Source organism: Ambystoma mexicanum, chromosome 10, assembly GCF_040938575.1.
Source record: "Ambystoma mexicanum isolate Mex_15411 chromosome 10, UKY_AmexF1_1, whole genome shotgun sequence".
Lineage (NCBI taxonomy): Eukaryota > Metazoa > Chordata > Amphibia > Caudata > Ambystomatidae > Ambystoma > Ambystoma mexicanum.
The window spans coordinates 1062330182-1062354630 of NC_090932.1; positions in this window are offsets into that span (position 1 = coordinate 1062330182).

Below are 24449 nucleotides of genomic sequence, written 5' to 3' on the forward strand. Positions count from 1 at the left end.
AGCTGATATGTGTTCTGTTCTGGGGAGGTTGAGGGCAACTCGTAAGGTGTTGTTTTGGATGGTTTGGGGTTTTGTGTAGAAGTGCCGGCAAAGAGTACATTGCAGTAGTCTAGTCTGGCACCCACCACCGCTCGAGTTATCGTCAGACAGCTATCTGTTGATAAGAAGGGTGTATAGGCATTTAGTAGTTTGGTGGAATAAGCTGCTGCTAAGGTGATGTCATTTACTTTTCTGGATAGTGATAGTGAGGCATTGAGATAGACTCCCAGAGATTTGACCACAGTGGAGACAGGGACTGACTTGTGTTCAATGACGATGACTGAGTGTTTAGGGTTCTGTTTTGTTAGTGCCACAGCTGGGCTGATGATGAGGGGTTCAGTTTGGTCATCATTCAGACAAAAACCATGTGTAGCCATCCATGCTTGAATGATGGCAAAGGTGGAGCTTAATGTGGCAGCATCTTCAGAGTATTTACCAGAGAGCGGGAGGAGGATTTCCATGTCATTGGCATAGTTGGTATATGCAATGCCAAGGGAATCAAGGAACTTGAAGAGGGGCTTTGTGAAGATGTTGTATACAGTGGGGGAGATTCTGGACCTTAGAAGGACACTGCATTTGATGGGAGCAGGTGTTGCACTGGCAATCTCTCAGAAGACTTATGTTTCTCCCTTCAAGGAAAGATGCTTTCCAAAAGGCTGCTTCCAGTGAAAAGGAGGATGCAAGTGTAAGGGGGCAGCAGAGTATGTTGTGGCTAACCAGATTGAATCCCGTGAGTAGGTCTAGACGGTCTAGAAGAAGCAGAAGGGCCAGTCAACATAATCCCTGATGTCAACCATCAGATGTTTTATGACAAGAAGCGAGGATTTTCTTTTGGAGCAAGGCGATTTTTTTGCAGCATGGCATTCTGGATGCTGTCACACCATTCACAATCTTTGGTCAATGTTGAGGGAGGGTAGACTGGGGCTTCGAAATTCCCTAAGGATGGAAAATAATTCTCTGGTGCTGGAAGTGCTTTAGTGATTCTGGAATTGAAAGTGCTGGCTTTGGCTTGGATGATTGCCTTTTTATACTGCTTGGAGAGGTTTAGGAACTCTTGCTTGGAAGAATCGGATGGTTATTTTCTCCATGAGCTTTCGGTTCGCCTTTTTTCTGCCCTCCGACCTGCGAGAACCTGAGTGTACCAGGAGTTCATGTGTGCTAGTGATTTGTCTTTTTAGGTGCTAGCGGGGCAATGGAATTGATGGCATCTGTTTTGGTGTAGAGGTCTACACGATTCTTGGTGTCTGAGGTTCGTAGAGTCTCTAGGTTGGGGTATGAATGAAAAGAAATATTTTTTTTGGTTCTTTTGTGGGCACTGCGAGTGAGGGGGGGAGCCAGCGCGTCAATTGATGTTCTGGCATGAGGGCTGAGGGGGATAGTGGACATGATGATATGGTGGTCAGACCATGAGCACAGCATATTGGAAGTGTTTTGGAGGGATGACAAACCTATGGATGATTGCGGGCGCTGGATGAATTTGATAATCCAAGAGTTGGCAGTTATGCCTAGGTATTGAATAATCTCCTGGTCACTAGCGTTTTTAGTGCATGTGGTTTTTTAAATTTTATTAATTTTGCCAGTTTAGCAGAACAAAAAATGTATTCTACAGGATGGCAATAGATGCCAGTTGGTCAACCATAGTGAGAGCAAACAGCCGACGCGCGTTTCGACCTAGGTCTTCTTCAAGGCCAAGTGAATTGGTTGGTGGGCTCCGGGGAGAGCTGATGACTGGTCTATCCAAGTCCGGATGCCACACATTGCAGGATCCTTACGTGACTCAAGCACTACGGCTCTCTTCGCCGATCCCGGCTTTAGACCAGGCTACCCAACACATCTGGCATCTGGACTTGGATGGACCAGTCATCAGCTCTCCCCTGAGCCCACCAACCAACTCACTTGGCCTTGAAGAATATATTTTTTGTTCTGCCAAACTGGTTTGTCATCCCTCCAAAACATTCAAGCACATGGGAACCCTGGAGTTGGTCCCCAGACGAACCAGGATGCAGGCTGCAGGCTAACCTGGAAAATCACCAATAGAAGGTGCGCAGTGGGTCACAAGTTCCGACACAGCTAACTCAAACCAACTGAAACTTCATATTGGAAGTGATAGAGAAGTGGCAGTCAAAATCGATTATACAATCTAGGTATCTGTGCCGATGGCGGTCAACGTGTTGGCAAATGACATGGATGGAAGGTCGTTGGGGTCGTTGTGCCCTAGGTTCAAGTACCCCATGAGGAGTACATGTGACAAGGGTTTAGCATTTTTTTTTTCTAAGGTCTGAAGGAGGTATTTTTCAAATGGGTGGATAGGACCGGGAGGGCGATGGACCAGGTGGGTAGTGATTGTTTTAGTTCAGGACGTGGGCAGTTTAGTGAAGTGATGAATTGTCTGATATTAAGGTGATCTTCACTGATGAAGGCGACTCCCCCTCCTCTGGTGTTCTGTCTGTCACTTCTGAAGATGGTGGAGCCTTGTGTGGTGGAAAAGGAGAGAGCTGGCCCTGAAGCAGCATGCAACCATGTTTCTGTGATTGCGGGGGCATCTAGATGGTTAGCTGTTTGGAGGTCATGGATGCAATTATGCCTTGATTAAAGTTAGGTTGAGGGATGGACTGTGGTGTGCATCTGAGGCTTTATTGCAGGAACATGGTGATGCGTGGTGGTTGTGAGGTTGAATATCAGCGATCGTGAAGACCAGACTGGTGTTGGAAGTAGTAGCACCTGTGCTATTCTTAAGGGCATGTGCAATACCAAAAGTAGCAGGGACCTTCCTGTTGGTCGTGCAGGTTTTAGCTTTGGGTCAGCATGCCGTGGTAGAGGGAACACATGCAGTCGGATTCTGGGTACAGGCATTGGCATTCTACTAACTAACCCCTATGGGTATACTTACATCGATTCTAGGCATACAGGCATCAACGCTAGGCATGATGCCAATGGGTCTGGGCATAATACAGACATTGATTCTGGGCATACCGGCATCATGCCATTGGTTTTGGGCATGCAGACATTGATTCTAGGCATACATGCACCAACTCTAGGCATTATGGAAGTGGTTTTGGGCATACAGACATTGATTCTAGGTATACAGGCATCAACTCTGGGCATCATGGCAGTAGTTTTGGGCATACATACATTGATTCTAGGCATACAGGCATCGACTCTAGGAATGATGGCAGTGGTTCTGGACATACATACATTGATCCTAGGCATACAGGCATCAACTCTAGGCATGACTGCAGTGGTTATGGGCATATATGAATTGACATTAGAAGCATATGCAGTGAAGAGTTGAGAAAATGTACTTGATTGTTTTGGAAAATCTGTTCAATGATGCGGGACGTGTATGTGCCTTTGGCATGACTCAGTGTATGATAAGTACCATACAGAGGGGATCTAGAGCCAATATGCTCATTGTGTAGGTTTGTTTGCTGGGCTCTGCTGTGGAGGGCGCTTCGAGCAGAGAGTGGTGTGTTTCTGGATGGGGGAGACATGGTTTGGAGCATCGGAAGGGGGGAGTTGCTGAGGGGCTACTTAGGGAGATGCATAGAATATGGTGATGAAATGGAGTGTGATAGAGTGGCGGTAGGAAGCTGGTGGGCGGAATAGAAGAGTGAGCGGGCAGGGAAGAAGATATGTGAAGAGTAAGGCTGCGTATTGCAGGCAGTGCAGAAACATACTGCAATGAACCAGGGGAGCATATTCCAGGATCCTAACAGGTGTCGACAGGGTTGCTTCTCGTCCTTGGATGCGGCCCTTTGGTGTTTGGTGTATATTGTTTTGTTTTGTTTAGATGAGAACATTCGTTAATACATTAAGCAGTTCATTGAAGGTCTCCTGATCACCCCTGACATCTTGTTACCAACATTATAAACACAACCCCTTGTAGGGACTTTTCATCAAAATTAATTTCATATGTGATATGATATGATATGATATGATATGATATGGCATTTGTAACGCGCCTATACACAAGTGTTTCAAGGCGCGACGAGGCAGGGAGGGGGGAACAAGGGGAAGACAGACAACAATCCTACTAGGCCAGGTGTCATTCAGACCGCGCAAGTGCAGGGGTAGGGGGAAGGAAAAAAGTGCAAGGGGAAGGGGGAGGGGGGGGGGAGTGCAGTACAAATAAGTAGAATAGAAATAAAATAATAAATAAATAGGGCCAGCTGGTGGCAAGTGCAAGGTAAGTGCAGACAAGTGCTGGGGGGGGGCTGTAGGGATACAGAGACAGTCCCGCAGTGCAGGGGTTGCCAGGGAGGCAGTGCAAGTGAAGAGTGACTGGGCCCAGGACCGAGGTCGGTGAGAGTGGCCCAGTTGCAGAATCAGTGCAGTTTTGGTGAAGAATTTAGCAGGGGAGAGGGAGAGAGAAAGCAGAAGTGAAGAGGAAGGTTTTGAGGTGCTTCCGGAACCGGAGATGGTTCTCCTCAAGTTTCAGGGAGGCAGGAAGGCTGTTCCAGAGGGAGGCCCCTGCCGGGGAGAGAGATCTACCCCCAGCTCGTTGCTTCGAGAAGCGGCTGACCCTGAGGGAGTTGGAGACGGATGAGCGTAGGGCTCGGGAAGGAAGATATTTAGGAAGAGAGAGTTGAAGGTATTTAGGCCCCAGGCCCCAGAAGGCCTTGTGGACAATGCAGAGGGTTTTGAACTTAATCCTCGCAGCCAATGGGAGCCAGTGTAGAGATTTCAGTCCTGGAGAGATACGGTCCCTGGGCTTGAGGCCAAGGACAAGTCTCGCAGTTCTGTTTTGGATGAGCTGCAGAGGGCGGAGAGTGGAGGCAGGCAGATTAAGATAGAGGCTGTTACAGTATTCCAGCTTCGAGAGAACCAGGGCTCAGGAGACAGTGAGCTTCTGGGGGAAGGAGAGGAAGGGAAGAATACCTCTGAGGAGGTGCAGCTGGTAATGTGACTTCTTAGAGACGTCAGATATATGAGGAGAAAAGGAGAGTGTGGAGTCGAAGATGACCCCAAGGTTTTTTGCCTTGCAGGTAGGAGCAGGAAGAGGGCTAAGAGAGGCCGGCCAGAGAGCTGCAGGGAAGGAGGGAGTGGGTGTGCCGATGAGTAGGATCTCAGTCTTACTAGCATTAAGGCAGAGGTCATTGGCAGCACACCATTCCTGGATAGCAGACAGACAGTCAGAGATGAGGGAGGGAGAGGAGGAGGCCGAGGGAAGCCTGAAAATGAGCTGGGTATCGTCCGCATAGCACTGAAAGTTGGGGCAGAGGGCGGCGATGCGGTGGGCAAGGAGTGCCAGATACTGGTTGAACAGCCAGGGAGAGAGATTAGATCCCTGGGGAACGCCACAGGTGGAGAAAAAGATGTCAGAGAGGAAGGACCCAAGTTGGACCTGGGAGGGTTGATTGGAAAGGAAAGAGGTCAGCCACGCCAGAGCCTGACCAGTGATACCCAGGTTATCACGGAGACGGTTGAGCAGGATGGCATGGTTGACAGTGTCAAAGGCAGAAGAGAGATCGAGTAGAATGAGAACACACAGAGTGTTGGAATCGAGGTTCAAGAGCAGGTCCTCACGGATGTTCAGGAGAGCAGTTTCCATGCTTCTGGCCGCTCTGAAGCCAGATTGATGGTCATGGAGACTATCAACAGCTTCAGCATGGAGGTTAAGCTGGGAGATGGCCAGTTTCTCCAGGAGCTTGCCCAGGAAGGGAGTGATGGAGATTGGGCGATAGTTAGCCGGACAGGAGGGGTCGGCAGAGGGTTTCTTAAGGAGAGGGTGCACAAGGGAGTGCTTGAGGGGGGATGGGAAGACTCCAGAGGCAAAGGAGTGGTTGCAAAAGTCAGCCAGGGCAGGAAACTGTCATCAGTGATTTCGTAACATTTGTGATGTCTTCTTTGATGTCCTGGGTGTTAGTCTTAGCAGTGCATGGCGGTGGCTCTATTTATGGTTGCTTAGCTTACCATAACTGTCAAATTTCTATTTTGTTTAGTTTTACTTGTAACCATAACACCCCTTTAAAAACGTTATTTCACTGAATTGCAGAGGTTTTTATAAGTACAACTTAACAATAACGTTCCTTTAACAACGTTTTTTCACTCAATTCCGCTATACTCTCATAATGTGATTAAGGGCCAGAGTTCATGGCTTGCATCCATTCCCAGTCTCCACAATCCATAGGGCATGGGCTTCGGCCACGCTGCATTCCCCAATAGGCAAATCAGAGTAGACATTTGTCCTTGCCAAGGAACAGGCAATCAGTAGCATCCTCAAAATCAATTGATAACAAGATAGGCAACAACAAACCTAACTCATTCTGTGTTTTCAATTACTCAAATTCCCTGAACAGCATCAATTCCCTGTAATTTGGTACATGAAAGTTAATTTCATTTTATTGTCTATGGGACCCGACATCTTAGGGTATCAGAGCATGTCGGAAAAAAACACTGTGGGCAATACATACTCTAGGGTTTTCAAATATATTTGAATTTACAATGGCACAGACACTATATGCTGTATTCTGGTTATTTAGGGTTCCCCTCATACCTCTTTAAATATAAAAGGAATACAGGATTTATTGAAATTGTCTACTATATAATTTACTGCTATACTCCCACTGGATCTGTACGACTACAATGTAGGCATGCAGGGACTGTCAGCGTTCCGCAGGTACTTTTCTCCCTCTTTGTACAGTTTAACAAGGAAATGGCTCCAAAGAGCATGTCGGAAAAAAAACACTGTGGGCAATACATACTCTAGGGTTTTCAAATATATTTGAATTTACAATGGCACAGACAGTATATGCTGTATTCTAGTTATTTAGGGTTCCCCTCATACCTCTTTAAATATAAAAGGAATACAGGATTTATTGAAATTGTCTACTATATAATTTACTGCTATACTCCCACTGGATCTGTACGACTAAAATTTAGGCATGCAGGGACTGTCAGCGTTCCGCAGGTACTTTTCTCCCTCTTTGTACAGTTTAACAAGGAAATGGCTCCAAAGTCTTTCTCAGTCCTGATCTATGATCCCCTGGATGAAACCTTGTATTCAATCCAATCTGATACCTCCCATTGCAATGCTGTCTGTGATCAAAAAAGTTCTCTCCCAGTTTTTAGCTAGTTTATCCCAACATTTTCTTTGTGGGTTCTGTATAGACTGAAGACTCCATTCTGAAGATGTTGCCCCAATTTTAGCTCTCATTTGGAAAATCCATCAGATTGGTAGCTTATTCTAGTGTATAACTCCTAGAAAATACCCTCTGTCTCTCATAGGACAAGGATCCTTTGTGGCCTGCCCTAAGGTTTTGGCAAAGGCTAAGGTTCCACCACACGCTGTGTCATGATGCCACTTGGTCTTTTAAAAGAATTCAATAATTCTAGTTCCAATGGATCTACTTTCTAATCGGCTCACAGTCATTGTCGCATGTATACGTTTTTGAGGTGGGAGTATTCCACTTCCTATTTTTAAACTAAGAGAGTGAATGTGATTTCAAGATAGTAAAAATAGTCTTCTCCTTTGCAAGTGAGTAAAGAAGTATGTGGCATCCAGCCGACAAGTGAAAAAAGTCAAAACTGTATTTTAAATAAATATCATGCAGTAGTCATCCTCTTTGTGACCAAAAAATAGGTTTCTCACAATGAACAGATAAAAACAGTGCTCTGTAGCACTCTCATGCATATTGAAACAATTAGCCTTAACACTCTGAGCTTCCCTTGCATGCAAAGCATAGGCACACAAGCAGCATAAGCTATTTACTGCTTTGCTCACACAGAACAAGTCACCTTGCGTATAAACAATGCAGCCTTCCCTCAGACAAACTAAAAAGGCGAATCAGGACAACAGCAACACAAGCTTTCATCATAAAGAGCAGGTGGAGTAGATGATTGATAGGTAAAGCAAGGGTAGAAGATTCCCTCCCAAAAGTAAACAGATATGGAATGGTTTCTCCGCAGTAGAATCTCCCCTCACAAAGAACAGGTGTGATATAGGTTTCAGGAGTTCACACACCCCTCCATATATGGAAAGGTATGCAATGGCCTTCAGTACATCATGCTTTCTTCACGTAGAACAGGCACGTGTTGGTCCGCAACAGTGCAATATTACCAGACATAGAACAGATAGGTTGTGGGTCACAGCAGTAGAAGTTCCCCTCACCTAGAGAAGGAACTGCATGGGATGGAGCAGTGCAAGCACCCGGACACACAAACAAGCACAAGAAAGGCATAAAAAGTCATTTTTATCATCAAGAAGAATATGCCCAGCATGAGCCTCAGCTATCCAACCTCCCCACCCATACGATAGGTACAGTACAGCCACAGCAGTGGGAGCACCACCCACATAGAACAGGAACAGTTAACCACATTTACAATCAACATTAGAACAACATATGATTTATGTACCAATTCACTCCCTCTCTAAAGCTGCTTTCCTTCCTAAACTATGTTAAATAAGCGATGTTAATATTAAAGGAGGATGAGTCACTCAATATGTTTTTTATTATTATTTTACGAAGGTCTGCACTTTTGATCTCTCTGTATATATTTAAATGTTTAAGACACAAAATACATGCCCAATTACATGGTATATCAAACATGGCTTGTATTATATGTTTTAAGGCCTAACATCAGAATAGTTTTTGTTCTTTATGATTAAAGCAAATGTCCTTATTTCCTGGAACAAGTGCTACTTCATATGTTGCCCTTGTTATAATAACAATGTACAGAGCTAAGTGTGCTGTGAGGACCCAGGGATGAGACACAGGCACAGAGGACTCATGCTTTTGGTTGTAGAGTTTTATTAAATAATAAATCAGTTGGAAAAGCCCTCACTATTCTTATACTAGGAGGTATTTCCATCCCTCAACCAAAACTAAGGTTCTGTCCTGTGTCAAAATGTCCAAAGCAAAAATATCCTCTGTCCCAAATCCAATACTAACCCTAACATTCTAAAAGTAACTCTGAGGTGTAAAGGATATTATCTTGGGCCTTGAAAGTGCACACAATATTCAATCCAACAAAAAGGCATACATCCTCAAAAGTCTTTAGCCCCTTACTTGCCAGGCTATTATGCAGGTCAAAAAGGACAAGCATACTCATCCATGGTATTTATTAACTGTTCAAATTCACAGTTCCATGGAACAACTCCCTTCCCCAGGTTTCTCTCCACCAAAACAAAAGTTCAAAATGAATAATCAACTTCTTTTTGGACCAAGAGGATAGCTCCCGCCTCTTGGTGTTGCAATCCACTCCTGGGGAAATGACTCCCTTTCCCGGGTTTCTTTCCATCTTCAATGTAATTTACAATCCGTTTCTCTGGTACACTCTCTTGCCAAGACTTTCATATGCTGTTTACTTCACACACTTGACTTTGTCTGGCGTACTCTCCTGCCTGGACTTTCTTGTATGAAGTTTATTTACACGCCGTGTGCCCATTTCTCTTAGTTTGTTCATTCACTTTGATAAACAAAATACCTGGTATACTCGCATGCCAGGTTTTAATATACAATATCCCTTTTGTTGGTCCTTTCGCACTGTGGGTCTCAAACCTTCACTGGTTCTTTTCCTGCCATCTCCCTGTGTTCTGACTCCTAAATGGGTGCATCTCTGGTTCTTGAGGCTCTCTCTGACCCTCCAGGCACCTCTGGCAGACATTCAATCCTTGGTCCACCTCTCAGCACCCTCGGCTGTCAGGAGGCACAACCTGCTTCCTCCTGCTTTGCCACAGTCTTTACGCAGCTTCCTTAAGTACGCTGTTCACCAGGCTGCCCCCTCGCTCGGTCTTGCCACCTGTTTTCTGCACTGCTGCTGGTTGCTCAGTTTCTCTGCTCTTCTTTCAGCATGACAGCTTGGGTTCCCCGGCAATGCCTTGCCAATTGGATCCCCCATTCGTGTGACGTCCTTGATCTGCAACAGGATGAAGAAGAAGACAAACTCCATCCTTCTCTTCCCAACATGGTTTTAAACTGTGCCGGGCCAATCAGATTCTTTCAGCTACTAGATTGCTGGTGTTAGTTCTCATTAGGATTAATCATCATTGTGCCTTGCCTCTTCCTCATTTCAGTTATTGTCACTTTGTTCATTATCTGATACTGAAAAGTGTTGTCAGTAGACTTGGCAAGTTGTCGAAGGGGATTATGGCAGTAGTCTATTAAGGCCTGAGAAATGGAGGGAATATCCTTAAAAGGGAAGGAGGGGTACCATCTCTCACCTAATGATGTCATGTCATCCCCAAAGGCCGACTCCCCTGTAAAGACTGGAGGGGGGTTATCTGTACTCCTGCCCTCTATATGGCAGATTAGAAGCACAGAGCACCTCAGCCAAGGTTCTCTATGTGGTAGCAATGGACAAGCAACCAAGGATTGAGCTATCAGGAGGTGATGCATACTGGTTCTTAAGTACATTGTAGACCCCAAGCCCCCCACAAAGGAATGTCCACACACTATGTTATGTGCTAACACAGTTCTTTATATAAAAATAAGGTTCAAGATATATACATCAATTAATAACACACTCTGTACTTTGGCAATTCTAATATGGTAAATATATAAAATGTCTATGCGGTACCACACTTAACTATTGACTCCTTTAAAATGCACCAACTGCTGACAGTTTCTAATGCATACAAATCAAACGGTTATGTCTATCAGCATAGGACATAGGAAGGAAGGTAAGTTGGGTTAAACAATGGCAGAATAGTACTTTAGCTACTAAGACCCAGTTCTGTGTGAAGATCCCCCCACTTGGGCAACCTGAAATAAAGTGTATCAACAAACCCAGTCCATTTATGTTTAAGTAGTCTTGTTTCCTGGTAAAAAATGTTCCATTTCCACAATGTACCTGAGTTAGCAGAGTTTCTTTAATGGCTCATCGTCGGGTTCCCCGTAAGTAGACTCCCTTTAAGGCAGGGATGCCATGAGGAAAATGTGAACACCATCGCCAGGACAGCAACTTCGAATTTTTTGGTGCTCGTCGACGATCACTGTTGGACGTCCTGTTTAGACGAGGCGTGCAGTGTATCTTAATGACAAGAGTTTGGACTCAGTGAGGAGCATAGGCCTGACAGCGGGTGCCAGGTTTCAGCATTGGCGTCGACGATCGTTACTCAACCACGGCTGGATCTTCAGTCATCAGTGTCTTTGTAGACTTCAGGTTGCAGGAAACCCATCAGTGGATTCTCCTCAGACATTGCAACCTTGACTTTCTCTGGCGGAACTAAGAGGTTGATAGTGTTGACAAAGGAGCCCTTGGTTTAAATGTTCTAAGGCAATGGTGGAGCATTGTGGTGCCGGTAGTCAAGCAGCACAGCCTCAAGCTGTCCCTGCTTCTAAGCAACACGACTCGATGGGCTTCCAGCGGTCACAGAAAAACGTGGAACCCTGGTTGACAGTGATGGACGTCGATGGCCTCGATGTCCTGGTACTTTTCTTCAATGTTTCTCGGCTGACCCCGTCTCCGCTCAACAGCCTTTTGGGACTGGCTTCCAGGGTGCCTTGATGAAGATCATCTTCTGCACGATGTTCCACCGTAGCTCATGGAGAGGTCTGCTAAACAGGTCCTATCTTGGATCAGTCCTTGACAGACATGACAGCATTTGGATTTCATCGACGGAGAGCAGCAGCAAACATTCTTCTTCCCGCTGGGCTTCAAGGATAAGCCGCTTCAAGTTTCAACTTCAGCTTCTGAACAATTTTGATAAGTGAGAGGTCCCCAGATACACACATCTGTCCGCCATTCACACTGCTGAGCCAGGCTCAGTCAGTCAGAATGTCATTCATGCAGGCAGGCAGGCCACCAATCAGGCTCACAGTGCATTCAGGCCATTCACTTCTACCCAGACACTCATAACAAGGAATGTGGATTGGGCCAAGACCCCAGCCTTTCAGCACACCACACTGCATTTGAGTCAATTTCGGGCAGGGCTGTCTCATTCTTTGTGTCACACAAACAGATAGTAGACTCCCATAACATGTAGTGCATATTGGCCACACACTCCATTCACCCAGGACCCACCCGAAGGGTGTACTCCAAATATACAGGCACTGGGAAGGCTCCAGCCAGTCGGACCTGGACTTCCCCAGAATACCATATGTGTTTCTTGCACCCAACAGCCAGTCAGGGGAAGGGACAGTGTCAGGGCTACCCAGGACTTTGGGAAAACAAGGTAACTGGTAATAGAAAACAAAAGGCCACAGGGGCCATCTTGTCTCCTATCATGAATCCACCAATTCCTATGGAAGGGCCTGGGTATCCCAAAATGGAGGCTACTCAAAGTACCTGTCAAATTCAGCATGGAGCTGCCACCAGCCCACCCAACAACATACACTAAGGACACAGGGTTGCACCCCCACCCATGGGTGCCATAAGGGTATCCCAAGGGTCTCTGTTCACCACAACCAAAAAGAGGATGAGCTGCACTGCCAGGAGTCCCATATGCACTCGTGCAGAAAACAACAGAACACACATGATAAGGTAGTACAGGACAAGGACATGGAGGCCCTGTCCCTCCAATGCATTTCCAGCATCACATCCACCCATGATGTCCTTCCTCATATAGCCACCGCCAGGGTCATGTTCAGGTAGCGGATGCTGTCCCATGCCACGTGAGGAGAGGCTAACTCAGGAAAAGAAGTGATGACACCATCAGATTCATCACAGTGCAATGCTAAAATCTATATCTAATCTCATGATGAAATGTTGGCTGAACCGTGTTACGCTTAAGTCCTTCAGAAGTCAGTAAACTATTGCTTAAAGCTAATAATAAATACAATGCTTAGAAGTTGGACAAACTCTACATGAAGCACAATATAACAAAGTGAAATGCATATCTGGATTATCACTACAAGTGTATGTTTGAAAGAGTTTATTTTTCAGTTGGAAAGGTAACCAATTAATCTGTGTTTCTTTTGGAACATAGCTTGCACTGACTGGCGAGTCAGGTTTAGAATGTTTGGATTGTAGTTTTGAAGATTTTAAAGATTTACCACATTGATTTGAAGTTAAGGTTGAATGGATGTTTAAACTCGACATTGCAAACTCGTCCTTTCCCCTGATGAGATTTTGAAGTGGAAGTATTGTAGGCACTGTTTTTTTTCCGAGTGCAAATTAAATTGTAAGAGCAAAATGATTTGCATGTATATGAATAAACATACCACATAGATGCATGTCTATGATAAATGCACACTATGCTGCAACTCTGAAAAATATGTTTGCGCAAAGCTAGCATGCATTCACAGAAAAATGCATAATGTGTTTCTTATAAAGGATACTTCCCCTTCCCAACTGTAACCAAGCTTTCCATCTCATTACTAATATAATACAATGCTAGAAAAATAAATATGCATGTCTGCTCCTCTCCATGAACATGCACAGACATCAACACAGCAGAAGGTAAAGAGAAAGAAATCATTCTTTATCTCGTATTGTGATTTGTTCTTCCTTTCTTACAGCGCAGAGAATAAATGTCTGTTTTCAGACCCCTCAAAAAGGTGTTCTGGTTTCTCTCAAGTAACCTGCCTTTACACTGACCTCTGCTCTCAAACTGTGCGTAAATGAAACGCATTTAGAGGTAAAAGTCATCATATTTACAATATGTGAATGCATAAAAAGTCCTGGAATGACCCTTAACTGAAGGCCTTCTTACAGGTAATCTTATCATCTGATGAAAATGAACAATATTACTCTGGATTCTGTAACATATAAAATGCCAGAGTTATAATATTTTAACCTTTTATGGCAGCATTTCTTCGAGCTTTGAGCAAATATCATTGATTTATTTGTCCTGAGTTAACGTATTTGTGAATCCCATCATTCATAATTAAAATAATTATTGCGATCAAATGCATTTCTCTTCCTCCCCCATTTTCTATGTAAGATATGTTTCCCTGAAGTGGCATGTGAGGTCTGCATGTTCTAATTGAATCTGGGGTTCTGATGTTTGCTCTTTTGAAGCTCGGTTTCTTCCCAAACCATCACACTAAAAGCAAGATAAATTGGTGAAACCCACCTACATTCTTCTCTGCAGCTGGTCTGCCCCTGAACCATCACCATCTGTGAATTAAAGAATGTGCATGGCCTCCTTACAAGTTTGGTGGTGTGGCAAAAAATGGTGGTAATTCCATTACTGCCGCTTTTCCTGCACCACCAAATTACCTTTTTTGGCAGATTTAGCACCGACAGAACTAATGCGTTGTAAATCTGATGATTTTCAGCGGAAAAGTGGCAGATTCACCTCCAGCTTGTTTATCTCCAAAAATTGGAGAACTTATAATGCAGTAATTTTGCAAGTGGTGAATCCACCCTACATCTCCTTGGCGGTAACATTAATTGAGTTTGCCAGTATTTCGCCAGATTTACTGTTCAGTGTTTTCTCTATCTCTGCTTTAGTTCCAATATAACTGCTAGACTTCACTCCTACCCACTCCAAATGTTACTTCTCCCCCTCTTGTCTCGTCTTCCAGCCATCTTGCTCATTCTCCACCTAACCTGGTCCTTTCTATCTCTTCAGACTGCTATATTGGGGTTGGCTAGTTGACCCAAGTCATGAAAATGGCTTGCAGTTCTGATGAAGGACTTGGGATTGGCTTGTCCGTAACATTTTGTGGTCTTCTCTCTGGTGCACACACCGTAACCGCACCCCCGGGGGTAGACTCCATTAGCCAATCTGTTCTTAACTGTATGGAAGTGCAAACATTAGCAGCAGTGAGCTGGGGTGAAAAGGGTCAGCAATAGGAAGATGAGATCCCACCTTTCTGAAATGTGGGGAGTGGATCTTCGACTCAAATCTTTCAAAGGTAAACCCGAAAACAAAAGGGAATCTTTGGTATCCACCTGAAGAAGAGATGCTAAGTGATTTCAGTCCCCATCATTGACATTTTAAACAAATTCATGATGCACACTATAATGCAAGTCCTCCATATATGAATATTGTAGTGATAACGAGCAGAAGGACTGTTGGAAAGATCCCACTAGAAAAGATCCCTCTCAGATCATTTACTGCCATATCTGTGTGGGTGGTGACATTGGCTCAGTGTGAAGTTGTCACACTTACAATCTGTCATTCCTACTCACACATGTGGCAAATCACATTATTATGGTCTTCTGTGCAACCTGTTGCTGTACTCTGCTTCCATCCTGTTGTCAACTTGGTATCCAGTCTAATGTTTCTACTGGATTTGAAGGAATCCTGCATGAAGGTACCAGCCTTGAGTGCTCTTCTGATGAAGAAGAGAGGCAGTGATATACTTGGATCCCATCTGTCATCAAAGGGTGACCGCCCCCCTTCTACCTGGGTTGTATGCATTAACTGTTCTAGGCCCATCAACAATTCTATACTTTGTATTTGAGCAAAGCAAATGGACACGGAGAACAGAATCTGGCATCCCCCCCCCGAGTGCTGTGAGTTGGCAAATGTGTTGAGTGTGTAAGATTGTATAGCAAAAATGAGTCCTAGGATAAATAAACTGACATTGTCCTTCCTGCCAGAGCCAGAGTAGCGATATTGATAGATTCAGTTATTTATTGGAGATGTTTGCCTCTTGCCTCCAGTCTGCACTTTTTCCTTTCTGCCATATTTAGATAAATAGCCATTACAAAGTAATAAGAAACCTGCTTGCACCCACATTTTGTAAATCTGGTGACAGAAACGTCTGGACTGCCTTTATTTTCGAAGATGGACCTCACAAGAGTAGGTACATATTTTCTTTCAGCCACTGTCAAAATTTAAAAGGATTATTCTGGAAGTTCAACAAGAACTGTGCTACAACCGGAGGAGTGCATTTACCTCACAAGGAATAAAGCAGGCCAGGACATATTTTAGTTATAAGAATCTAGGGGGTCATTACGAGATGGGAGGTAGTCATGGCACTATTTGCGCCATGACTGTCTCCAATAACGGTACTGAGTCTGATGTGGTGCAATGGGCACTTACCGGTCTAGTCCAACCCTGGCGGGACCGGTAACTCCCATTGCACCAACCATTCCCCATTCGCATTGAGCCCCAATAGGGCTCAATGGGAATGGGGCAGGTGCTATTTACGGGCCTGCTAATGGCAGGCCCGTAATTAGCGGCCTGGTCCCCTAACGGGACCTGTAAAGAACGTGTGGTGCGACCACACGTCCCTTGCGGTTCCCGTTAGGGGACCTCGGAATCAGGCGGTAGGGGATTACCGGCACCGGTCTCTTTACCGGTGCCCGGTATCCCCTACCGCCTGACTCGTAATGACCCCCTATTCTACTTTGTAATTGTAAGGGACTGTCTTTGTGATGCATTTTGCAAACAAAACTGAAGCAGTCGTTAGGTTTTTAGGTTTCGTCTTACTAATGCACAATAAATACATAAATAAATAAATACATTTCTCCCTTGCCATGTATGTTTAAAAATGGGAAGTCTGGAAACTGGCGGATGCCTTCCAAAATTCTGTGGATAGGTTACCAGAAACTGACAACCATTTCCATGCATGTGAAAGTGCTGCAATGAGAAAGCTGAAAAGAGTAATGAAAATCCATGAATTTGAAAAGGACAAGATGCAGTCTAGTTGTTATGAACAATTGATAAGTGCTGGCGGATTTAAAAATGACATTCAGCGTGGCTGAGAAGGTTGCTGTCTGGCGGAGTCCAATGAAGCTGAGAACACTGAGAGGAAAAGAAGGCAAGAGCGAGAAGGAGATCTGAGGAGGGGGATAACCTGGATACACTGCTCAAAGCAACCTTACGGTCAAACTCCAATTTGTCCATGACATGGGAACGTTATCCCAGAGTGAGACACAAACAGCAGAGATGGCCGATCCCAGAACACCCAAATGTGGGTGGGCAGAGGAACAAGAAACAAGTGGCAAAGTCAGCCACATCCAAACACCCGGGCGTGGGTGGAGCACCAAGCAAGAAACAAGTGGCAGGCATAGCCGCACTCGAGAACTGGAACGTGGTGTAGCGGCAAAGATAGCTGCATCTCACCACCCAGACGTAGGTGGAGAACCGAGTGAGAAACAAGCAGCAGCCTAAAGAACCCAGACTCCAGTGGAGGACAGAACGATAAGCAAGTGGCAGAGAAATTGCCATCCTAAGAAGACACCCAAACACTACAGACCGGACAGGAAGAAAAACCTCTCCCTGAGCACCGCACAACAATGAAACAGGTATGTAGGTGGAAAGATGGTGCTGAATGCCAAGAACATCATGGGAAGCCCTGAGTCAACAAGAGTACTGGGTCAAGGTACCACAGGGGAGAAAATAAAAGAAATAAAACAGAACCAGGATTGCCAAGTCATGGAAATAGGTGGACATTAGGTTTTTAACCCACCACCAAGTACTTTCATGAATCAAGTAATCAATTGTGTAAAACAAATCACATAAAATGCCCTGGCAGGATAGTAAACCAGGCAAAGTCAAATTGGCAAGTGTGTGAAGCGAATCACATTAGGAGATCCTAGTAGAAGAAGACACCAGGGAAAGCCAAGACTAGGAGAACATTTTACATTAAAGTGGAAAAGAAACCTGGCAGGGGAATATACCAGGTATCCTGTGAAATTGAATTGAGAATAACAGCCACATTGTTTAATATATAAGTTGGCTTTGTGGATCAAGAGAAAACCAAGGAAGATGTATACCTTTAGGAGTTTAAAGTATCATGAAGAGAAAACCTGGGTAAGGGAGCAATCCCCTGGAAATGTTTACTTATCGGGAGTTACGCTTTTTTCTTTTGAACTTGAACATTTTGTGCACTTCCAAGGCTAAATACAATACCTGTTTCACCTTAGAATTTCTTTTAGATTTTGGACACAGGAAACCTTTACTTTGGACATCTTGGCAACTGACAGACCCTTAGGTGTGGTTGAGGTTGGGAAGCACCTCCTAGAATAGGGACAGCAAGGCCTTTTCCAACCCCCTTTTATTTTGAATACACGTGTATAGCCAAGACTGTAAGCTCTCTGTGTCTGCATCTCATTTCTGGCTTCTCAAACATTCCTCTGCACAAATCTTAAAGGTGAAATGTATAGAATTTCTGTAGGCAGACATAAATACCTGCTCTAGAAAATACATGGATGGCATACAAGCCACCCAGTGGAAAATGTCCAGAACCTCTCAATAGAAATCCTAATTCATTTATCATGAAGAAAAGTGTCACAATACATGTTTACTCACAAATTCAATTGCTGCATCATAACAGAATCCCAGATTGACTTCATATGTTTGATATGTTGTGTTTAGAGGTAGCATCTATCAGATGAGGTAACAACAATTAGGGGTAACAACATTTCGAATTGTCTAAACATAGTACAAACATGTCAAATTGTCAAATTCCAGGTTTTATGAATTTCCCATATGTTAGTAAATAGTTATGCCGTAAAAATGAAATTAACATATCTTCATCAAGAGCAGCTTTTACCTCCTTCCATTCCTAGTTATGTGGCTCGGTCACCACACCTCTGTGATAAGTCAGGGGTGGAGTAAAATGTATTAATGAATTGCATACACAGTAGGGAGAATGGATTATAATTATTGAATATGGGGAGGGGAAGATTAAGGAACCAACTGGACCTGCAGAGCTGGGAACACGGCTTGCATTATTAATCCGAGGTTCAAAGGAGAACAGATCAAAGAGGAAAGAGTGACCAGACCATGGGGGATGATTTCCTAATATGCCATCAAACTGCCATAGATTAAAGTAATCAGGGACAAACCTGGGAGCACAAAGATAAAGGAATTGTGGGGGAATGATTTATTGAAAACAGGGGCACAGGTGCTAATATTTCTATGCCCAATTACATTAAAAACAAAGTGAGATGTGATTTCTTTAAGGCCCTGTGTACTTTCTATTGAACAGCAACATTAAAAAATGAATACATTTTGTGTCATTGTAATGTGAAATTGCTTTGTAAAGTTAAATATTATTTGAATTACAAGTATTGTTCAAACCTGTGAAGAGTCATTTGGGTCATGATATATTTGCAACATACCATCGCCTAGAGAAATATTGTGTATTGATACAGCCAGGGAAAGCCATAATTATAGAATAGAACCAATGTTTGTACAGCAAAATACATGCAAAAAGTTGTATTCTATTTTTTAAGAAACATGTAAAATGTATACCCCTGCATTCCCTTCTATTTTAATGTTCATGTAGATTCAGGTGTAACGTGGAAGGAAAGGGCAGTGGGGGGGGTTAACGTTGTATGTTTTGCAGGGGAATAATATAAATACAGCCTGAAAATACAGACAGGGTGGAACCCACATAGGCATACAAAGATTGACTGAAACCAGTGCACACTCACAAGCATATTTAAAGCTGCATGTACAACTATACTGAATGTCACACACACACACATACACACACTTGCATGTATAGACTGAAAGGAACACAATCATTTTATAATGAAAGTTACTTTTAAATCTGCACCCACGTGTATTAAGAATACAGTATGCATGTTGGTTCAGAGCAGGACAAATAACTCACTGAGAGCAATTTTGAATTTAAACCTATAAAATGCTGACCATAGTCTATTTGTGTAGGGCCCAACCTTCCTATTTATTCACTACCTCACTTATTTATAGAGGATTTTTATGAAACATGTAGGAAGAAATGCCATTGATTTAGTGAGTTTTCCCCGATACCATCCTTGTCTTGATACTGGAGAAAATCAAAGGTGTTAAACACACTTGCTTTAAGTTGAAATGTAGAATGCAATATAGTTATAAGGAAACTCTTTAAATCAAGAATGAATGTTCATATTGACTGATAATAGTCAGATTTGTATAGGCAGGTAATTTGTTTCTTGCATGTTGATTATTGGCTTTGTAAAGGCCGACTCCCCGACTTGCACATGCACTACCAATAAATGTGACACACCCCAATGGGGAATGAGACTAAGGGAGAAGGCTGCGAGAGTTAATTTTTGTTTATGTAAAATTGGCATCCAGAGAACTCTGATGCCGAGAGCGCTCTGGCAAACAACACACTTACAATTGATTAAGAGGGCAAAAAAACATCATCAGTGATGTCAGATACGAATGTTACAAAAGTTCATTGTGATTGGACACAAGACCACAATGTATAGGTGCATGTAGGCGCTGCTTCTCCCTGGTTGGCTGCTTGGTTGGCAGGAGAGTGAGCATCACAAAGTCCATCTGTCTGTGTCCAGGCGGGGTGAGGGTCAGGTGCGGGCCCTAACAAAGCTAACGTGAGATACTACCATTAGAGATGCATTAAATAATAGAGTTCCTTTGAGTATATCATCATAAATCTATAAATCGTGCCCATATAATTACAGCATTATTCATTCGGACTTATATGAAGTACCGAGCTTAGGGTCTTGGTCAGTAAGATAACATTGACTGTTGGGTGGGTCCAGGCGCATCAAAGAGGCTACAAGACATTCTGACATTTGTTAGTTCTAGGGTGCAATATACTGTGACAGAGGTCTGATGTTAGTTGGGGCCCCCTGGGTGGGCTTCACAGCAGGGTCTCACATTTGGTACATCAAGAGAATACCTTGCAGGGACACAGGGTTATAGTAGCAGTAATTTTCCAACAGTGGGGGTAGGAGGGCATGGCAGGTTTGTGGAGATGAATGGACTAAAAGTCATGTTCCAGGCCGGTTCGCACAAAGGACAGCGATCTCAGAGGAAGAGTGAAAATGTTACATTGGTGTATTTGTTTCAATTACCTCTGGCTCATCTGTGAGAATGGAGCTGCAAAGCTTTCAGGCACAGTGTGAAAAGGTGGGGGCCATGAGTGCGGTGTGCGCCGCGCTGCAGAGGGGAGAGAAGCCTTTTCGTATTATCGCAGTGAGGCCTAGTCCAAAGATGGAGTTGAGAGCCAACAAAATGGAAGCCCAAGTGTCCTACACAACAACCCTGCATCTGCTACTTTTAGCATGCCTACGAGAAATGGAATCATCCCCCATTATTGTGCGAGCAAGTGGTTTACATTGTGCTGAATGTATGAGGGGGGCCTAAACAACCCCTCACTCCCATGCATTCCCCCCTTTGTTTACGTCTAAAGTAACAAACTACTTTTTATTATTATTCTCATTCCGATATCACTCTGCTTCTGCTACTGCCTCATCCCATGCAGGAGTACCCTTTATTGGCATCCAAGCCCTACATACACCTCCCAGGCTCTGTTCTCTTCTTGCATACTCATCAGGTGTGCATGTCATATATTCATCCCCATCCAGGTCCACCCACACTTCCCTGTACCATTGCAGCTCCTGTGGTTCTTTAATTGTTGTGCGATATAGACTATCTACCCTATCCCCATGTTGGCGATAGATAGCTGTCATGCAGTATTTTGGTGGGTTTTGTTGTGCATCTATCATGGTTGCTACCGTTGTCTGTTTGCCATTGTTAACATCATCATTGTTGAACTAGGCATTGATTTCGCACAACATCGGATTCCTAGTTGGCACACACAGAAAAATAGTAAAATAAAAACGACGACTGGAACAAAAATGTTCATCATGATGCTGAACCAGGACGGTATCCAATTGAACATGTTATCGAACCAGTTGCTCGGCTCTATTCCTCCTTCCTTCAGCATTCTTTCCCCCAGGCTGTGTACTGCCGAGATGACGTGGGAGAGGGTCCCATTATCCGCATCTTCAGAAGGTACGAATGTACAGCATGCGCTCCCCTATTTTCAGCAAACACCGCCATCCATTGTTGTGAGAAGGTCCAGGACCTACCGGTTCTGCATTGTCATTAGGCGGAAGGCGCAAAGTTCAACCTTGATCACATTGAATCCCTCTTCAGTGTCATTGGCCAGTTGGATCAGCACTATTTGCAGCCATTTGGCGTTCGTTCGTGCCTGAAGTCCTGGCGTTAGGCGGGAAGCAAAGAAAGTTTCTGCTGAATTGAACAACTTGTATTTTGCAGGGATCTCAGCGAGAAGGTTGGATGATTCGCTGGAGATATAGTTTGATGACCTCCTTTTGCAGGACACTCTGTCTTTTAGCTCATTTTCAGACAGAATGTCGTATGTGGAAGGCTCTGTGGTTGCTGGTTGGAGTTCTGTCGATGTGTCAACCGAATCTCCTGCTGCCGATTTGCCAGCCGAGTGCCCTACTGCCGACATGCCAGCCGAGTCTCTCCACCCTCGGATGTTACTTTCTAGAATCACCATTAGCGCTGAATGCGGGGTGGCCAGGGGGCAAGTACCCTTCCATGATGCCGGTAGATGAAGGTTGGCTTGTTTGCCACATACCCAGTATATGTCCATGAGCGCTGATGTACCTTTTTTCATATTTGGGATGATGACTGTTTTGTTGCATTGCTTGTTGGACGCCATCTGGTCCTTTCTTTCCCTGTCAAAGCAAAGTTCATGCAGAATTTCCTTCTGGGTTTTGATAAGTTTCTTGAGAGGAGTAACCCACGTAAGTATGGCAATATGCTGGGACCAGACTGGAGCTCACGTTTCTTTGACCCATTGAAAGTTTTCTTCAGTTAGTCCTCGTAGTGCCTCAGCTTTGCACGTGATAGTCATGCCACTTATTTTCTGTAAACCTTGTCCCTTTGATAACAAAAAATGGTTCTTTGATGCAAATCACTCCTTGTGGCTTGCTCATGCAAGTTTTCTCGTTCTACAGCATTACTATTGTAACTGTGTGTGACTGTAAGGTGCTCCGAATTCTACGTAATACGAGATGAATTAAACATTGGGCATCCAACAAGGGCACTTCTTGAGGTACAAGTATTTTAGGTGTGCCTGATGTGTGCGGTATGAGAGAGCAAACATAGCAGCTCTCGTTCGTGGCTTGTTTTGCTGTTACACTCATGTCTGAGTACCATTTGTTAGATTGGTCTGGATGGCGGGGGCCTTCAATTTCATCTAATCTCAGGACATGGTACACGTCATATCTTTTACTCCCGCCCCCCCTTTTCTGTCTCCTCCTCCCCCCTTCCCTGTAATTGATCAGTTTCTCCCTTCTATAGTTTATGGGAAAGACAGCTGCCCATGTTGTGTCATTGGGTTCACTAGCAGCTTGCCAGGCCTGTGATTCTGCAGTCTCTTGTGCAACTGTAGTAGCAGGATTAAAGTGCTCTATAGTGCATTGTGAGGTAGGATCTGTGGTTGTTTGCACCTCAGTATTTAGGAGGTCAGGCTCACCCTCCCAGGAGTAATCCCCATCATACTGATTGGTCTTGTTATTTTTACTTGGTTTAATAGCAGCAAGTGAGAAACGTGGGGTTGTGAGAGTACAATATTTATACAACGTAGTAAGATTGCTATTTGCAGAGTGGTCATGTTGCCGCATAGTCTTAACTCTAGCCCATATGAGCGTTGAGCCCTCTCGTATCAGGTTTACCCCACTCCCCCCCTCTTTCATATCCTTAATTATGAAAGCCACAGTCCTGCACTAAGCCGCAAAAAATAACATCACAGAAAACAGTATTGCTGCACATTTAAGGCCACACTCCAGGCTGTACCACATGCTTATTCTACTATCTACTCTATCACTATCTACTCGTGTGTCATCGTTAGTAAGTGCCCTTGTTTCTGCCATTTTTCCACCTGGAGGGGCGATATAAAATTGTTAAGTGACTTGCATACATTTTATTATTACTCACATTAATTTCTTTTTCAATGGGATCACATTACTTCTCAGCTTATTTATTATTTAATTCATAATACTTTTAGTGTGCACACTTCTATTCTATTCTGCAAGGGTCCTTTAGATTCTATCGACATAAATTGAATTCTACATCACAGAAAATTTGAATAATGATAGTCATTTTCTGTGCATAATGTCAGTTCTAATAATGCAAGAAACAGAGAGAAAGACAGATATAAAAAGAGGGAGAAAAAAAGAGGAAAAGAGAGCTCTACTTCATATTCACATACGCATATTTATTCTCATTTGTACACTTCTCTTTTCTTTTCTCATGCAATGTTTCTTATTCATCACTCTGAATTTTGTCCTTTTGTTGTTTGTATGCCTGTCTTTTATACACTTGCAACTTTGATGCTATTATTTTGTTGGCTTTGAGGGATTGCACCATCACGCACTCTTCTCACATCTGACAGATGCACCCAATATATCAATCCCTTTACCTTAACCGCAGTAGGTGTGCAATAGATAACCTCTTAGAGCCCATGAAAGTTCCATCTCCGCACAAAGCTTCGCACTTACACATTTTCACCTGGCATTAATTGACACTTTGGGCTGTCTTGTGCTGGCATTGTAATATCTGTCTCAGCATTTTGCGTAAATGGTGGCATGATCTGTCTTGCTATGCAACGCACTGCGCGTTTCAGTTGGCTAAGGTATTCCTTAAATTCATCCCCCAGCACTGTGGCAGCTCTGTGAGTGTCTGAGGCTCCTCTTACTCGGGAAACTGGCATATGGATGCGCCAACCCACCTCTATTTCGTGCAGGCTCAAATGATGGTCTTTACTTGGTGCTCTCACTCCCACACAGCTTGATTTCCCTATAGGAGGTGTTCTTCTAAATACATTTCG